A 16,500-nucleotide genomic window follows, 5' to 3' on the forward strand; every position below is an offset into this window, starting at 1 on the left:
TATTATGGATCTTTGATAAGAAATACAATTGCTCAGAAGTCTGTTTTGCTTGCTGTTTGCCATGAGCATTGTGAAACCTTTCCTGAATGTAACCCGCTATGTAATAGAGTAAGTTGTGAAACTTCCTAAATGTAGTCTGAGATGTAATAGAATAAGTGATCGTACATGAACTAACCGGCATTTCTCGCTTCTGTAAACCTGCTTGCCTAACATATTTTCCCCTTCCCCTTGGTTCCTCAGGTACTTGAGAAAGGGGAGAAATGAGAGACCTGGGCAAACTGTTTGCCTAGTCATGCTGGTCTGTAAGAAACAAACTTAGCTTCAATCCGCTTGCTTAACCATCTTGTTCCGCTTCTGTACAACTGCTTGGCGTAACCGCGAAGAATCCCTAACTTCCCCATAACTTGTTTGTACCTGTCTATAAAAAGGCTGTAAAAACCTCACTCGGGGCCTCTTAGCGTCACCGGCAACGAGTGAGCGGAGGTCCAGGTTCGAACCTGCAATAAACGACCCTTGCCGCTTGGCTTTGACTTACGGCTCTGGTGGTCTTTTGTGGGAGGTTTCGGAACTTCGGGCATTACAATGATAAATCCCACTGGGGCCCCTAGGTGGCTCAGTTAAGTGTCTGACTTCAGCTTAGGTCATGATCTCATGGTTAGTGGGTTCAAGCCCTGTCAGCTGTGCTGACAGCTCAGAGCTTGGGGCCCCCTTCAGATTCTGTGTCTCCCTTTCTCTCTGCCTCTCCCTCTTAAAAATAAATAAACATTAAAAAAATTGTTTTTAAATAAAGGATATGATAAGGGGTGCTTGCCTGGCTCAGTTGGAATGGCATGCAATTCTTGGAGTCCTGAGTTCAAGCCCCATGTGAGGTGTAGAGATCATTTAAAAAAATTTTTTTTTAATTTAAAAAATACTTTAAAAAGGGTATGCGAAGGGATCCGGATGAATAGCTAGGTGAAGATATACATAGGGCGAGATCTGGGAGGGTCCCAAGTGGAGGAGCTGCTGCCCCCAGGAAGTTGGGTTGCACTACCCTCCCAGTATATGGATACGTTCACCAACCTGGAAGTTCCCTAAACTCTACACTATTGGGATTTCAGGGAGGCTGCCTCCCTTAGGCATGATCAATGATTAATTCCATTTCCACCCCTCTTCCCTCTCTGGAAGATAGGGCATAGGGCTGAACCTTCGAAGCTTCTGATCTTGGCTTAGTCCCGCCCCCACCCATCCAGGAGACCACCCAGAGTCGCCTCAGGACATCAAGAGGTGCGACTAGTACTCGATCGCTTAGGAATTTACAAGGGTTTTAGGAGCTCTGCATCAGGAACAGGGTTAAAGACAATTATCAGAACAAAAAACACTCAAATCACTTAGGGAACTAAAAGGTTTTGGGAGCTCGGTACCAGAAACTGGGAGCAGAGACCAATATATATATTTTCTATGATGTCACACCACAGCTCCCAGTTTCTGTGGGAGGGTAGAAACCTAGCTTCGGCGGACGCCTACCAAGTTGCAAAACTCCCTTCTGTCATAAGCGCTCAAAATAAGTTTATTTTTCCTTTGGATAAAGCCAATTAGCACACACAGATGGCCACCTCAATTACCAGGTGAATCTAGGATGTGTGTGTGACAAAGGGTGGTATCAGGTCCTCTTACTTGAGAATAGTTCGCATTTATCTTGAGAACATCTAAGTCACGGGCTGTATCTCCTTGGCTATAGAACAGAGAGCGATTTCGTTTGTTTGTTTGCAGTCTCTTAGCAGCTTGCCCGTGATGTGTATCACGTTCTGGATTAATCCTCATTCAGTCGTAAAGCTGTTTTCTTTCTCTAAGACTTTTGTAGAGAGGATTTTTGGGTTCGGAGAAGATTTTGTTCATAATTGTATTTCCCCAGCAGTGACAACAGTGGAGTAGAGTTAGTAATCTAACACGTTTTATTCACCTTGTGTTGTTAGGAGTCTGTAGAAAGATTGTCTTCTGAAAATGGCTTTGGGAGTGAAATTGTAAAACCACATCTCATTTAGTGGGTCGTTTCTGGAGAAAAGGAATCGAGCGAGTTGAAGGATTCCAGGCTATAACTAACGTCCCTAATCAGAAGTCACCTTCAGATATAACCATTGTCACAGGAGTGTAGTTTATTCAACACTACTGTGTGTATAGTGGACAAACTTAAGTCCTTATTTGAAACACATAGCTTTTCTAGGTGGCTAGAAGGACACAAAGTATGTTAAAAACAGGAGTAGTGAAATGGCACATTTTATAAATCGTCTATTGTTAAAATCCACACGAGAACCGTGTATTTTGGAAATGGAATGGTCAAACTACCTCTCTGAGCAGAACACGTTGTGTTCGTGCCGGTTCAGGGAAGAGGGAAGGGCAGAAGGTGCCAGGAGCTGGATGCCAGTCTGTTGATAGTTAGACAAGCGTAACCACCACCCCTTGTGTTCTCTGTATACTGTTCTGACCTGCGATGTATACTGTACATGGAAAAGATCAACGTGTCCAAATTTTACAATGTCTCGCCTTTCTAGATGTTAAAGAAGTTGCCAGTGTGTGACAAAAATGGAGTTAGTAAACTGAATTTTTGGTTAATCCACCCCCTGGTGCTAGAGGGGTTTCTGTCCTTGAGTCACTGCCATGGTGGAATCGGTCAGAGAGAAAGGGTAGAGAAAGGGATGCTTTGCTACGGTCTCCGCAGCTGGAGGATAGTTGTGGATTATGTCCGAAGTTCTGCATGTGTGCTTTTTTAAAGGGCCTGTGTCTACTGAGGACAAACCCCAGTCTTTATTTTGCACCTGTAAAGATTTGGGATGTCTTGAGGTGACAATGTATGATAAAAAGTAGAGCTAGTGAATTAATCAACTTGTAAATATCTTTTAAAAATAATTACTAGAGAGACACCAGGGTGGCTCGGTCGGTTGAGCATCAGACTCTTGATTTCAGCTCAGGTCATGATCTCACAGTTAGTGAGTTTGAGCCCTGGGTTGGGCTCTGCATTGACAGCACAGAGCCTGCTTAGGATTCGGTCTCCCGCTCTCTCTGCCCCTCCCCTGCTTGTGCTTTCTCTCTCTGTCAAAGATAAATAAAAATAAACTTGAAAAAAAGCATTTTGAAGGTGGAATTGTGAGGCAACCACTAGGCAGTGAATGCCAGGATTTCGCTTTCATGATTCATCTGTTTGTTTAAATTCCAGGTAGTCAACATACCCTGTAATGTTTCAGGTATACAATATAGTTTTTTTTTTGTTTAAATTTTTTTTTTTTAGAAGCATTCCTTTTTTTTTTTTTAACGTTTATTTATTTTTGAGACAGACAGAGCATGAATGGGGGAGGGGCAGAGAGAGGGAGATACAGAATCGGAAGCAGGCTCCAGGCTCTGAGCTATCTGCCCAGAGCCCGTCGCGGGGCTCCAACTCATGGACCGCGAGATCGTGACCTGAGCTGAAGTCGGACGCTTAACTGACGGAGCCACCCAGGTGCCCCTGTTTAATTTTTTTTTAATGTGATTTACTTTTGAGAGAGAGAGAGAGGCGGGGGGGAGAGAGAGAGAACAAGCAGGGAAGGGGCAGAAAGAGACACACACACACACACTTCAAAGCAGGCTCTAGTCTCTGAGCTGTCAGTGCAGAGCCCGACGTGGGGCTTGAACTCACGAACTGAGGTCATGACCTGAGCCGAAGTCAGAAGCATAACCGACTGAGCCCCCCAGGCGCCCCACAGGTACACAATACAGTGATTCGGCACTTCCATACGTCACCATGTGCTCATCACGACAGTTGCCCTCCTTAATTCCCATCATCTATTTCACTTATCCTTCCCCCCACCTCCCTTGTGGTAACCATGTTTGTTCTCTAGAGTTAAGAGTCTGTCTCTTGATTTGTCTCTCTCTCTTTTTCCCCTTTGCTCATTTGTTTCTTAAATTCCATGCATGAGTAAAATCATATGGTATCTGTCTTTTTCTGACTGACTTATTGTGCTTAGCATTATACTGTCTAGCTCCATCCACGTTGTTGCAGATGGCAAGATTTCATTCTTTTTTATAGCCGAGTAATACTCCATTCAATATATATACTACATCTTCTTTATCCATTTATCTATCAACAGACACATGGACTGCTTCCATAGTTTGGCTATAATAAATGATGCTGCTAAAAACAGAGTTGCATGTATGCCTCTAAATGAGTGTTTTCATATTCTTTGGGTAAATACCCATTAGTGCAATTGCTGGATCATTGGGTAATTCCATTTTTAACTTTCTGAGGAACCCTCATACCGTTTTCTTCTGTGGTTGTACCAGTTTTCATTCCCACCAGTGGCACCTGAGGGTTCCTTTGTGGCCACATCCTTGCCGACACCTGTTGTTTCTTGTGTTGTTGATGTTAGCCATTCCAGTGGTGAGGTGATTTCGCATTGTAGTTTTGATTTGCACTTCCCTGATGATAAGTGATGATGAGCATCTTTTCATATTTCCGTTAGCCATTTGGATGCCTTTTTTTGGAGAATAGAGGCCTGTTGGCTTGTTTGTTTGTTTTGGTTTTTATGACTTTTTTGTTTACAAGTGTATCAGGGAATTATTAATTTCTACTAGTAGTAGTTAATAGTAGTACTCCAGAAGAACAGAACGAGTAGGACTGATGGATTGATTGGATTTCATTTTGTAAACATCCAGAAATGTTTAATCTGGGCACCCTGTTGCCAGTCAGGTTAACACATAAAATTAGCTATCACACCAAGAAAAGCAGGATTTCTTTCTTTCTTTTTTTCTCTGATTGAGTTGGTATAGTATACGCTTGGCTATCAAAATATTCATGGCTTTTGGACTTTGAGTTGCTAAATATTTGAATTTGTAAATATTCATGATCATGGTGTGTGAAAATGCATGATATAATCTTTTTTAAGTTTATTTATTTAACTTATTAGTCTCTACATCCAGCGTGGGACTTGAACTCTTGACTCCAAGATCAAGAGTCAATGCTTTTCTGACTGAGTCAGCCAGGCACCACCATACTGTATAATCTTAACCACACAAAAACATTTGCTTAGTTCTGTGTATACACATATAGGACCTAGAAGTTTCCTTCATCTATGGAGACTCTTTTCAAAATAAGATCCCATTCACAGGTGCTGGGGACTAGGCCTTATCTTTTTGGGGAACACAGTTCAGTTCATAATAGTTGCAGGTCAGTGGTGGCTCTGTTCCTCCTAGACGTGTCTTTGCATCCTTGGACTCAAACTGAACAGGGCCCTCCTACTCAGCGTGTGCTGTTCTTGTGATGGGAGTAAATAATAGCTCTCAAAACATCCATTCAGATGACACGTGTATCAAGTTCAGTTCCACAAGTTTGCCACATGCCAGTTTGCCGTGTGTCACAAGTTCCTGCCTCACGTTGTGTTTGTCCAAAATTGCATCATTTCACAGGCTTGGAGTTCTTGTCAAGATCCAATCTGTTCCAATTCTTGTTTTGTTTTGGTTTTAGTTGCTTTACTGTCATTCCTCTTTTTGTAACTTAACTCTAACAGAAGTATCCTCTCTTCTGTTAATCTTGTCAAACCCACTTATTTGAAGAAGTTTGACATTTTTCTTAAGTATTCACAGGCATCTTGGGCTGCTCCTGTGTGGCTCAGTTGGTTATGCGCTCAACTCTCGATTTCAGCTCAGGTCATGATCTCATGGTTGGTGACTTCAGGCCCTGCATTGGGCTCCACACAGGTGGTGAGGAGCCTGCTTGGGATTCTCTCTCCCTCTCTCTCTCTGCCCCTCCCCTGCTCACTGTCTCTCTCTCTCTCAAAATAAATAGATGAACTTAAAAAAAAAAAAAGAATTCACAGGCATCTTCAGCTGATTAAATGCAAGACACACATGAAAAAAATCTTAGCACTTAAGATTCTTTCAAGAAAAGATAGCAGTTTCTGAAATATATTTGGAATATGACAATATGTAGATAACAGAATGATTTCACTTATACCCTATAAATATTTCCAAGTGAAATACTTGCACAATATCCACATCAATGAGATGAACACTAGATGTTGCTGCTGAGTCTTGGTCTATGTGGTAGTGAGAGCAGCCGGATAAGAACGATGGGTTGTTCGCTCTATGTCTGGTTCCATTTTGTTAGGCATCTTGGGGGCAGGACTGTCGCTGTACTGTATTATAGGAGTGGTAGAAATTGTGTAGTCATCCCTAAGAGTTGGGGAGCAGGAAGGGGTTCTACACACTTCTGAGGAGGCAGAGTTACCCATCTGAGGCATGTGGCCTTTCAACCCATTGGTTAGAGGTTTCACAGCACAAGTTGTGTTCTTTAGTGTGTGTGTGTGTGTGTGTGTGTGTGTGTGTGTGTGTGTTTTCCAAGTAATCACCTTATAAATCTAGCTTCCTTCTGTCGTCATACGAAGTCATAGATTATTAACTGTATTTCTTAAGTCATACGTCATATTCACGTGTTTTACTTATTTTATATCTGGGCATTTGTACCTTTTAACTCCCTTCCCTTATTTTGCTCATCCCTATACCCCTTTCCTCTCTGGCAATGACCAGATTATTCTTTATACTTCTGGATTGTTCTCTATATCTATGAGTCTGTTTCTTTCTTGTGTTCTTTGTTTTATTTTTTAGATGATTACTTAGATGATTACATATATAAGTGAAGTCATACAGTGTTTGTCTTTCTCTGTCTCACTTATTTCGCTTAACATCATACCTCCTAAGTCCATCCATGTTGTCACAGATGGCAAAATTTTGTGCTTTTTTATGGCTTAATGATATTACATTTTATATATACACATATCACGTCTTCTTTATCCATTCATCTGGGTACACCTCAGGTGCTTCCATATCTTGGCTATTGTAAACGGTGCTGCAGTGAACCTAAATGTGCGTCTATCTTTTCAAATTAGTGTTTTTGTTTTCTTCAGATAAATACTCAGAAGTGGAATTGCTGGGTCTTATGGGAGTTCTGTATTTAATTTTTTTGAGGAACTGCCATACTGTTTTCCACAGTGGCTGCACCATTTTGCATTCCCACCAAAAGTTCATGAGAGTTCCCTTTTTGTCCCAAAAGCTTGTTTTTTTAGTGTGTTTTGTTTCGTTTTTGCCTCTGGATTGAAGTTAGCTTTTTACTCTTCATCTAGGAGTGACCTATAAAAACATGTACAGGCACTCAACACAGTTGGAAATGCCACATAAAGCTATGGTAAGATGCCATTGTACACCCTATAAAATGGCAAACATTTAAAAGAGTCACCACACCAAGTGTTGGTGAGGATAGGCAGCAACTGGATTCTTTTTTTTTTAATAATTTTTTTACGTTTATTTATTATTGAGAGGCAGAGAGACACCAAGTATGAGTGGGGGAGGGGCAGAGAGAGAGAGGGACACAGAATCCGAAGCAGGTTCCAGGCTGTGAGCTGTCAGCACAGAGCCCAACGCGGGGCTCGAACTCACAAACTGTGAGATCATGACGTGAGCCAAAGTCAGTCGCCCAACCGACAGAGCCACCCAGGCACCCCAGTAGCAACTGGGTTCTTGTATACTGCTGGTGGGAGTGTAAAATGGCACAACCACTTTGCACAAGAGCTTGGTGGTATTATGATGTTGTAGATATCTGAACAAGGGGCCACAAAAAGGATATCGGGAAACTAGGAACATATATATCTTACCAGCTATCAGGACATCCCTTAGCCCAATCAAGCTGACACATAAAATTAAATATCATGTGCAGCCACTAGAGTAGGAGGCCAGGAGAACTGGGAAGATTCTTGTTAGGATGCAGTTCAGATGTCATCCAGTGACAGTGGCTTCACACACTGTACTGGTGGTTTGGGATTATAGGGTTTTTATTCATTTATTCCTTCAGTCCCTCAACACATGTTTAATGAGCATCTATGGTTTGTCACGATTACACTGAGCAAGAACCAGTCCATGTCCTCGAGGGATTTGCCATCGGAAGTTAAGGTGGACAAGTAAGTTCATAACATTAGTATAGTCTGATCAATGCTACAATCACATGATGTGCCATGGTTTAATTTCACTAATAGAGTGCCACCAGGGATCCTTAGCGCTAAGATACAGAGCTCACAGCCAAAACACACAGTAGGGAAATACTCTAGACAGAAAGCATGAAATCCAGATCTTTCTATGTTCTGTTCAAATATAGAGTCTTTGATTTAATTTTGATATCTTGATACGCAAGGGAATGTCTTTGGGTCAGGAATTCAAGGACAGCCTCCTTGAGGAGGTGACATTCAAAGAGAAATCTGATTGGTAAGAAGGGGAAACAACTAATGCAAAGGCCCTGGGGTAGGACTGTGCTGCATTTAGAGGACCTGAAGGAAGGCCATGTGACCAAAGCATAATGAGTTGTATAGGGCAGATCACAGTGGTATAGTTTGGAGCAAGATTAAATTTCATTTTAAAAGTAATGGAAAACCATTGGATTACCTTCAATGGAGATCAGATCTGACTTGCACTGTGCTCGTAGAGGTGGTGTGGTAGAGCCCCTCCCTAAGGAATGTGATGAACACCTCAAGACAAGGGAAGACAACCTGGCCATGTGCATGTATGTGACCTTCCTCATGACTCTGTAACATCCAGTCAGACTGGATGTCTGTGTGTTACCATGTATGGGAGACCATGAAGTAGAAATTGTATAAAAGACTATACCCCGCTGCGCTCAGGGCTGTTTTTTGGGTATGAACCCATTGAGCCTGTGCCAGCACAAATAAACATGCTTCCTGGAAAGAAGAGCCCCAGTATCTCGTCTCTCTACGCGAGAATCCTGCTACTGTGGGGCTCCTTTTGTCACTGGTCACTACCCAACTTCCTTATTGAGGCAAAGCATAGCAGTGCTTGGAACTACCAAACTTTTGTGGTTAGCCGTAGCTGACAAATACATGCTTACATCTGCTTCCTTATCTCAGAAGAGTAGTTTCTAATCAGGTTTTCTTTGACACTCACTTCCCCTTTTCCTAGCCAGAAACAAACAAGCAAACAAAGAGAGCCTCAACAGAGCTCTTTAAGAAATCAATAAGACCCGAGAGGACTTAAGGTAATGGAAATATTGTATATCTGGATGTTGGTAGTGATTATACAGGTGTATATAATTTGTCAAAAGCCATCAAACTGTAGGCTTGCCATAGGGGAATGTTATTGTATGTAAATTATACCTCATTAAAGCTGATGTCAAAAAGGAAATTCTCTGAACACCATAGGTAAATACCTAGGAGGTCTGTTGTGTACTGTTTGAAGAGTGCCAGCAACGTGACGATGTCAGAGCTGCTCTTTGAAGAATCAGTAGGGGTGGTGTGGCCATTTAAAGCGAGGTTTTGGGGCTCCTGGGTGGCTCAGTTAAGCCTCCGACTTCAGCTCAGGTCATGATCTCGTGGTTCATGGGTTCAAGCCCTACATCAGGTTCTGTGCTGACAGCTCAGAGCCTGGATCCTGCTTCAGATTCTTTGTCTCCCTCTGTCTGCCCCTCCCCCATTCACACTCTGTCTCTCTTTCTCAAAAATAAATAAACGTTAAAAAAAAGGGGGGGGGGGGGGGCACCAGGGTGGCTCTGGGGGTAAGCATCCAACTTCGGCTCAGGTCACGATCTTGTGGTTCGTGGGTCGAACCCCGTGTCGGGCTCTGTGCTGACAGCTCACAGCCTGGAGCCTGCTTCAGATTCTGTGTCTCCCTTTCTGTCTCTGCCCCTCCCCTGCTCACACTCTGTCTCTCTCTCACTCTCTCTCTCTCTCAAAAGTTAACATTAGAAAAAATTTTTAAAGCAAGTTTTCAAAATTCTGTGACACTCCTCCCCTTAAGATCTGTGTGACTGGTTACCCACGGCTACCGTGTGGCCCCATCCCTGTAGACTCTAAACCGAGGACGTGTGGGGACTCAGCAAGACCAAAGCCATGACCCAGAGTAGTGATCTAGATGTTGGTTTATTGGGGGAACTTACGTACAGGGGGTCGGAAGCAGCAGACTGACAAAACATTCTACCGGATCTGCACGCAGCCGACTTTTATAGTGTGACAACTAGCCCAGCAACTGCATGAGCAGTGCTCCGCAGAGATCAAGGTCAGCGCTCCAAGGAGGTCAAGGCCTGCCATGCAGAACGTTCTTTGTTAGAAAGGAGATGCTCCGGGTTGGCCACCCCTGGTGTCCTGACCTTGAATATTGAACAACACGTTTTTCTTCATATCCTGCTTGATGGGAATACAGAGGGAACACGGGATCAGTACATTCTCAGCATAATGGTTAACAGGGGCATTCAGGGTGTGCTTGTATGAACCAGCCAGCCAACACATACCATGTGATACTCGGTCACCAGAACAAGGTGGGAGTGATGCTGTGCCAACAGAAATGGGTAACTTCTACTTCCTGTTCTTGGGACGCTCTCCTTGAAACCCAGATGCCATGCTTGAGGAAGTCTGTGCAGCTGGTGGAGAAGGCTTGGTGGAGAGGTTCCTGTGAAAAGGCACCTCGGCCCCTGCCCTCAGCCTCAGCTGAGGTCCCCGCCAGCCGTCAGCCCCACCTGCCAGCCGGGTGAACGAGCCAGGCGGTCCCCGTTCCCACCAGCCGAGTCCATGCGGTGGGGAGCAGAGGCAAGCTCCCCCTGCTGAAGCCTGAGCCCAGCACACAGAGCCCAGCACAGATGTGGGAGCCAAAGAAATGGCAGTTGTCTTGGCCCCGAACAATTCTAATATCTGGTACAGATTCACACCCACTTACTCAAAATCCGCAAGGTGAGCTGTATTTCACAATTCAGAATTTTTGATTTTAGAATTTGGAATTTTTGAAATGGTACTTACACCATATTTTCATAACATCCCCAGTGGGTCTTACCAAAATTTTCAAATGAAATTTTAAGGGTCTAATTGGCTTTATGAATCGGTTCCTGAATTAGGCAGCATCCCATCTAACAAGTAGAAGAGAACTCCACAGGGCTACAGAAGGGAAAGGTTTTAAAAGGCAAGACAAGGAAGTCATGAACAGGAAAAAAAAAAAAAAAAAAAGGATTATTTTGGGGGAGGTCAACTTTGTTTTAGAGGCGAAAGCTTCTCGTGGTAGGTTGATGACCTCAGTGTTTTTGGGGGCATGGGGAGGCCCCATGTGACAGATCACCTTATTGTTTCTGACCAGAAAATTCCTTAGTGACAGGTCACGACTACGTTTCTAGGGGAGGCTGAAAGCTTAATAAGATTAGTTAAACCCTGGTTTGGTGTCGTGGTCTAGCATACATTTTGGGCCCGAGGTTTTCTTTTTAACATGAGTAAATGCAAAATACGAGCTTAACCTCACCAGGAGAAGGGCGAGCTAGTGCTCAAAAGTCCCAACTCCCTGATGGCTTGCAAGTGAGGATTTTAAAGGCCGACTTTGGGGGCGGGGTGCTCCTGAGACACTGGGCGCAGCTGATGGGAGGCCCAGGAGGTCAGGCTAGCAGATGTTACTGGATAACTTAGTGCGGCTTCGCCTGTTACCAGGGAGCTCTGTTCCATTTCAAGAGACTTGGAATCTGAAAAGTATCTTCGTTCCATATGTTAGAGATTTCATTAGGTCGATGTGGTAATTCTATCTTTAGGGTAGTGCTGATTAACTACTTGTAAGTGAGTGAGGTGCGTTCCTCCTCCAGGTTCCTACGAACGATAAGGGAGGATGCCCATCGCTTGAGCCTAGGCCAATGGGTTGTTCCTTGGCAGGCCCGGCCGGGCCTGGGGACGATGACCTCCAGTGTTCATTCTTCTACCCGAACTAACGAGAAGGCCCTGGGAAGCTGCCCCTCACCTCCAGCTGCCCCATCAGTGACGCTGATCCAGGCCAGGGCATACCAGTGTGTAGGGCCCGCTGGGCGGGAAGCTGTGGATGTAAGGGCTACCAAGGAGGAAGAAGCTGCTGGACTTGGCGGCCGATGTGGTTGGGAGACGTGGAACGGGATGCAAGGGTCACTCAGGCTTCTGCTTGGAGGACGGGATAGATGGTAGCACCACTCTTGCTAAAACACAACAGGATCGCTCTTGGCCAGAGGGTTAGATTACTGGGGGTCATTAGCTTGGGGGTCATTATCATGAAGGTGGTAATTGAAGTCTCTGGAATGTGTGAGATGGGCCCTGAAGAAGGTTTCCAGAAAGAAGGGAGGGAAGGGGGGGTAGACAATACAGAAGGGGAAGAGGTACTCTTCGTATCTTTTAATACATCACAGTTCACCTGTACATCCCAGAATCCTAACCAGACCCCGCCTCCACCGCAGATTGTGATTTATTGATTAAGGTGTTGGGGTTTGTCTCTGGCAAGGTCTGACTTTCAGGTCAAGTTCCTTATAAATAAATAAAAACCTTCACACAAATACATAGCCTTCAGTACAGCCTTCCCCACCCCCTGCAGGGCTTTGATTGGAGGGCAGAGACCATCTTTGAGGTGCAAAAGACCCAGGAAGCCAGAGGCTTCCACCCAAACTGTCAGACCACTTAGGCCTCTGTTTCTTGATATGCATAAAAAAGGTCAGAGTCACCTCTGAAGGGGGAAGTAGAGGTTGGGGTTGGGGGCTACGGGTGGAGAAGGGAGGAAAGGAAAGGACATTTTATCTTCTAATTCTACATATTTCTGTATTTTTAGGAAAACTTGACAGGAATGTATTCATGTATTCTGTAAATGTATCTATATATAAACATATACCATATATAGTAGATTCTGGCAACTTTCTTCTTATTTGTCTTACAACGCAATTAATACTTGCTGTGACAATAATTATTGCTGTGTTTTGACTCAAGGCGCACTGGTGAAATCTAGGATTCCCTCCTCAGTTCCACCTTCAGTAAATTTTCTGCGTAAATAGTTGACTTGGGTGAGTTTCTTGATTAGGGCTTGGGAAACCAGAGGCCAGCCAAGGTGAGAACAGAGCAGGGAAGGCAGGGTGAGGCGATCCGACTTTCTCTGTTTAGTAAAGACAAAGGAGGTGATTGCCTGTGACAGAGTTCAGGACGTGCTCCCCTAAAATACAGCCCCTTCTTGTATTGACTATCTTAAGCTGGAGGAGTTCGAGAAAATGGCAGAAACAGGAAAGATCACTCTGAGCTTCTCCCTCCTGCCCTTCTTCCCTGAAACAGCCCATAAAATTCTCCTGTGAGAGACCCCCTCCCTCTACCTGGAGGAAAGGAGCAAGTCAAGGGGACACAGAAAAATCCTAACAAACAGGTCTTGCTAAGTTTCCCTCAGATTAGTGGACTCTCCTGCTGCTGAACCTGTCCGTGTCCTCCGTGATGCCCCTTCTTCTTCAAATGCAGCATGAAGATCCTCAAGTCTGTTTCCTTGGGTCCTCATTTCCTTATGAAGGCTGCTGTGTCATGTAAAACAGACTTTAAATAGATTTGTCTGCTCTTCTCCCGAGTAAATTTTTAGATCCAGCCAGAGACTTGCTCTAAGAGGGTCTAGGAACGCTCTTTGCTCTCTTAGACTTTCTCACCCCCTCCAGGTTGGGATGTATTTGATGGAGTTTCGGGGTGATAGTGGGGTTTGGAGCTGACCACCAAGAAGGAATTCCTGAAGACTCTTCAGTGCAAAAAAATGATTTTATTAAAGCATGGGGACAGGACCCGTGGGCAGAAGGAGCCGCATAGGGGTTGTGAAAAGTGACTGGTTATATACCTTCCGGTTGGGAGGCGGGTAGGGACAGTGCACGTCCCGGTGGAATGTTGGAAGCAAGGTTTGCAAGACCTTGAGGGGCTAGCTGTTGTTAGGAAAATGTCATTTATTACTGTTTAATAAAACCTCAGTCATGATACCCTTCAGATGTATATCAGTGGCCATATGCTTGGAGTATAATTGCCAACATACACTTGGGGGTTAGAGATATAAGGTTTGCAAAAGATTTTTTATGTGTTTAAGGAGACTCACGGGATCCTGGGGGGTCAGGATAATGTTAAGCCAAGATTCCCTTTTGCCCCTAGCCAAGTGTCATCATTGTGGCAGCTGAGCTCCTAGAGGAAAGTCCCCCTGCCTGTTTCAAGGACTTGTCAGGCTATAGGCAGTAAGGGAATTTAATTCTTCATTTGCCTCAGCTTCCCACATCACCACAGCAAGCACTTAAACCCCTGTCCTTTGTTCTTGGATAGCTCAGAGTATCCAAGGGATATCACACAGATCCCACCTGGGGGGTGGGTGTGGAGGGTACTCACTCTGCCTACCTCATGCTCCCTCATCAATGATACCTGTCTTGACTCCTGGCAGTTTAACTGTTTGTCTTCTGTCCTCTCCTTTGTTCCTGGGCAGCCAGGAGTGCCTGAGGAACATCCCACATCTCTCACCTGGTGGGGGCGGGGGTGTGCTAGGTTGCCCTTTGCCCTCAGCTTGCCTTATGCTCCCTCAACTTATTGATGCAAACTGACTGGAAAGAACTCTAATATAAGAAGAAAATAGAGTTTTATTTGAGCCTGGATAGGACAGTTGCTGGGGAAACATGATCTTCACAGGGAAGACTGCTCCAGAGAAGGAACACTTTTTTTACAGGGTTATATGTTTTTTTTACATAAAGAGCCGTAAATCAATATGTCAGAAGTACATTCTTGTTAAAGCTCAAAAAGATCATAGATTAACATGTAGGCAGGAATCATGAGTTTTAATGTCATGGAATGCAAGGAGTAGGGGCATTGATCGATATCTGAAGGGCAAGATGTTTTCTTTAGGCTACTCATTTACAAAGCAGATGTACGATGCCTGCTTGACCGGTCATAAATCAGGCTTTCAGTTTAAACAAAGGTTACATACAGTCATGCTGACTTAGAAAGAAATCTAAAATGACTTCCCATATATATCATGCCTTTCGAAAATTTTTCTCTCATCATTTCCCCCTTTTGATTAATAATCTTTTGAAAGAGGCGTGCCTGTATGGCTCAAGTCAGTGGAGGATGCGTTTCTTGATCTCGGGGTTGTAAGTTTGAGCCCCACGTTGGGCGTAGAGATACTTTAAAAAAAGTCTTTCGAGGGGCGCATGGGTGGCTCAGTCGGTTGAGTGGTCTGACTTCAGGTCAGGTCATGATCTCACAGTTCTTGAGTTTGAGCCCTGCGTCGGGCTCTGTGCTGACGGCTCAGAGCCTGGATCCTGCTTTGGATTCTGTGTCTCCCTCTCTCTCTGTCCCTCCCCTGCTCATGCTCTGTCTCTGTCTCTCAACAATAAATGAACATTAAAAAAATTATAGAAAATAAATTCTTTGGATAGAAAGAATTGATTGATCATATTATTTTGTCCCTCGATGTCAGGGTGATTGCTTATTTGCCCTGGTTTCGTTATGTTCCTTGATGCTAGGTGTCCTGAGCATGCTATGAAGACACACGTGAAATTGTATCTTTCCACACCATCAGCTTTATTCACTCATACAGTCGCCATAATCATAAAGCAGGTTCAGGATTCCAGATTCAGTGGTGTTTCCTTGGGTATTTTTACTTGGCTTCTTACGGGTCATACACAGCAAAGCACAAGATCAGTCCCACAATGAACAAGATAAGATAGAGTGGGGGAGGGGGCTGAGGGCTGCGGGGAGGTGGTGGGCTTGGTGGGATGAGAAGTTAAGGAACCAAACTCCAGGTCTATATATATATATATATTCTTTTTTTCTTTTTAATTTTTTTAATGTTTATTTTTGAGAGAGAGAGAGGGAGAGAGAGAGGCAGGCAGAGTGCAAGCAGGGGAGGAACAGAGAGAGAGGGAGACACAGAATCTGAAGCAGGCTCCAGGCTCCGACCTGTCAACGTGGAGTCCGATGTGGGGTTCGAACTCATGAACTGTGAGCTCATGACCTGAGCCAAAGTCAGACACTTAACGGACTGAATCACCCAAGCGCCCTTATATATATTTTTTCAATGGAATTGGATTGTCGAGCAAACATCATAATGTGTGCTTTGTGATGAGCTTTTGCCTTTGCATTAAAAAATTTTTTTTAATGTTTATTTTTGAGAGAAAGAGGGACAGAGTACAAATGAGGGAAGGGCAGAGAGGAAGACACAGAATCTGAAGCAGGCTCCGGGTTCTGAGCCATCAGCTCAGAGCCCGATGCGGGGCTTGAACTGAAGAACTGTGAGATCGTGACCTGAGCTGAAGTCAGATGCTTAACCGAATGAGCCACACAGGGGCCCCGCCTTTGCATTTTTGTAACCTTTGGTAGAGGCAGTTAGATTCTCACAGGGTGCCTGGAGGCCAAAGAGGAAGTCATGGCCTGTTGGGAAAGTCAGAGGTCTGTTCTGGCAGCACTCCAAAACAAAGCCACAAGAAGCCGGATCAAACCAGATAAGCCCAAGATGGCTGACAAAGCAGCCAAAAACTCGTGACCAAATACGGAAGAAAAAGCATTAAACTCTGCTTCAAGAAGTCCTCCCCTAAGTAATGAATATTCTACCTCCTATTTAGCAACTGTACCTAAAAGATAGAAACCCAACCCCTGAGGGGCTCATGTAGCTCTTGCTTGTGAGTGCCTGCGCGCTCTCTCTCTCTCTGTTTCTCTCTCTCTCTCTGTTTCTCTCTCTCTC

The sequence above is a fragment of the Herpailurus yagouaroundi genome, unplaced genomic scaffold, assembly GCF_014898765.1.
Source record: "Herpailurus yagouaroundi ecotype Mexico unplaced genomic scaffold, PumYag 222, whole genome shotgun sequence".
In the NCBI taxonomy this organism is placed as follows: domain Eukaryota; kingdom Metazoa; phylum Chordata; class Mammalia; order Carnivora; family Felidae; genus Herpailurus; species Herpailurus yagouaroundi.